Genomic DNA, 3,018 nt, shown 5'->3' with positions numbered 1-3,018 from the left:
TCGTAGCTATGGAAATTGTATTGTAGTTGATATCTTTCTATAAGTTGATAACTAACATTCAGAAACGATCAATCTAATAATAACAAAAGTAATAAGAATCGAACCAATAACATGATTATGATCTCATGCAACTCACATGTTTTACAGGATTACAACCACGATCTAGTAATCACAAATAAACAATAAATATTGATTCATAACAAATATGTTTGAAAGAGAACTTGAAAAAAAAAGAAAAAAAAGTAACCTCGACAATGTTTAAACAAATGGCTTTGAAGAGGTGCAAAATAAAATGAAAAACAATAACATGTTGGTAAGAAGTTTCAATACTCTACTGTTAAAGAGTTTAAATGTCAATATCAACTGATTTTAAATAAAATTGCATAAGTTTGAGAAATCTTAACGTCTTCATTTGGTTGGAAAAAAATCTCTCCAAATTCTCATTGTTGTTTTGAATTAGTTAAACGATAATAATATGCATAATTTTTTCCGTGACTTTGTTAAATATTTAAGATAAGACCAAATGACCATTTTACCCTTACATTCTAAAGAACAAAATTTGACAATATTCTTTAACGTGAGAGGATTGGGAGGAAAAAAGAAGAAGGGCAAATAGGTAATTAGTGTCTTAACCAATTATTTCATTCTGTCCAGGTTAAGTGAAAAAGAAACAGCCATGTAAGAGAAAACCAAAACTGTTGAAAATAAAAAATAAGTATAAAAACAGTATGCAGGGGCATTTTGGCCAAAAACTGTTAAAATCAAATTTTTTAACTATAAAAATAGTATGGAGGGGCAGTTTGGTCCAAAACTGTTAAAATCAAATTTTCTTCACGATTATTTCCTATTGCTTACATGAGACCAGATTTGGAGGTTGAGCAAAAAGAACCATATCAGCAAGTACCTACCTGTACATGGAACCATTTTACTATAAATAGAGTATCTCTTTCCAATCGTATTCAAACAGGGAAGCGGGTATTATTATAAGGGAAAAAAGACTTACTCTTGGGGTTTGATGAACTGTCATAGGCCAAGAAGGGAACATGTCAAAAGTAGTCGATGGCCTTGGTACTGTTGTGTATAAAACTGCAACAAAATTACACAATTAAAAAAAATCTTTTACAATAAATCACATTCAAGAAATTAAAAACAAAACATAATCACACATTAAAAAAGATTGAAGTGGGTAGAAAATGGACTTCAAGTTGATGACCAGGGAAATCAAAACTACTATTGTTATCTTTTATAAGAAGACTTCAAGTATCCCAAAGCTGTGACTCTTCTGGAAATTTTTTTATTATATTGTTTCAAACGGTTCCTCTAGCCTACCCTCCTAATTACTAATTATTACTTGTTTTCTTAAATCTCTTATTTGTTGTTGCTGCTATTTGGTTCATGTTGGTTGCCAGTTGCACCCTGATTTTATGCTTGATCACTTTGTCATACATAAAGAAAAGAAAGATGCCCAACGTATACAGGGGAAAAATCCATTCATTGATTGGGATAAAAAAACATACAAAAGAAAAGCTCACCCATGTTATTTAATTCTCTAAATAAAAAACAGTGAATTACTATGAGTGTGCTTCAAATGAGTTGGACCCATTGGTGGCTTATTTAGAGAATTGTACTCAGATACTGTAATATTATTTGATGTTGAGCGTTCGAACAATGATGCATATATATATATATATATATATATATATATATATATATATATATATATATATATATATATATATATATATATATATATATCAACACTGCAACAGTAGTTATATTTTTAACCCTATAAATACTAAAATGTCAACAAAATAAATTATCATTTCCAACAATCAATATAATGAGATGATGCTACAGCAAATACGAACCTCCTTTGAAGTCATTCAATCTGGCTAATGCAGAAAACGGATCGTCGTCAGTATCAGGAAGTGATGACTATATTCCTTTTTCTCTATTTCTTCACATCACCATGGCACCTCCGACCCACCACGACCGTCGATAAACACCAACAGCAATCCCTTAAAATGTTATGAAATTGAGGCTGACCCGCCACCGACTGAATCGCCACAGTAGCATATCGCCTGGAGAATCCAAATAAGAAAGAAGAGGTGGGGAAAGGAAGCAGATGGCAGAAGGAAAGGAAAAGAAAGAAAATAAAATAAAAGGAGTTAAGATGAAACCTGAAAGTATTCCACTGGTCCAAAAAAAACCCTAAATCTTCTCATTTTCTGCAATCGATTGTAATGATTGCATTATGCCCTAATCGAGTTCGTTTGCACTTTCCGGTGGTCAGCACCGTCACGACGGCTGCCCTCCTTTTTTTTCGAAGGTAGAGCAAACAGGGAGAGGCGGTGGAGGAAATATTGACAAGGAGCGGAGGGATTAAACTAAGTCCACAAGGGCCGACGAACGCACCTGGCCAGCCGGTCTCTTTTTCGTCGATTCTGATTTCCTTTTCTTCGATTGAACATCACAAAACCAACACGGGACCAACAGTTTTTCCTTCCTCCCAACCCCAGAAGACGTGGAATCGATGCCCTCTATTTTTGGAAGTCAGATCGATGGATACTCGTCCTTGTTAGATTTTTTTTAGGCTTCAAAATTGATAGATTTTTTTTTCGATTCTTTCAAGTTTGAATCAGAAAATGAGAAAGAGTTAGGGAAATCAAGAGTGCAATGCTCGTCCTTGTTAGGTTGAAGATGAAAGATAGATAGAAGATAGAAAAAAAAGGCGGGTTTTCAAAATTTTGGGGAATTCATTTCCCCCCTTGTCTACTAAAAGCGCGTTTCATTAAAATTATAAAGCGACAGGTACAGACGACGCGCGTTTAAGATAAAGCGCCCTCCGTGTTTTTAATTTTTTTTTCTTGAGACACTAAATTAAGGGCACGCAATAAAGCGTGACGTAAATCCTTAAATTTTTTGGAGAGATGACACTATTTTAAGGGCACGTCCTTTTGCGTATCGTTAATTATCGCGTGTCGTAAAAAGCGCGTCATTAAAGGTCTTTTTTCTAGT

At 33.9% G+C, this 3,018-nt stretch overlaps 1 long non-coding RNA gene across 1 annotated transcript; it reads right to left on the bottom strand.

The window, feature by feature from the left end:
* Positions 1–1,031: 1,031 nt before the first annotated feature.
* Positions 1,032–2,245, bottom strand: LOC145063657 (uncharacterized). Its single transcript, XR_013688034.1, has 3 exons — positions 2,181–2,245; positions 1,869–2,081; positions 1,032–1,086 (listed from the first exon to the last, which is right to left on the bottom strand). It is a non-coding gene; the product is annotated as an uncharacterized LOC145063657 (long non-coding RNA).
* Between the last annotated feature and the right edge of the window lie 773 nt (positions 2,246–3,018).

The sequence above is a fragment of the Lactuca serriola genome, chromosome 7 (assembly GCF_051521515.1).
Source record: "Lactuca serriola cultivar US96UC23 chromosome 7, Lser_US96UC23_V15, whole genome shotgun sequence".
Classification (NCBI taxonomy): domain Eukaryota; kingdom Viridiplantae; phylum Streptophyta; class Magnoliopsida; order Asterales; family Asteraceae; genus Lactuca; species Lactuca serriola.
This window is presented reverse-complemented; position numbering and strand designations above follow the sequence as displayed.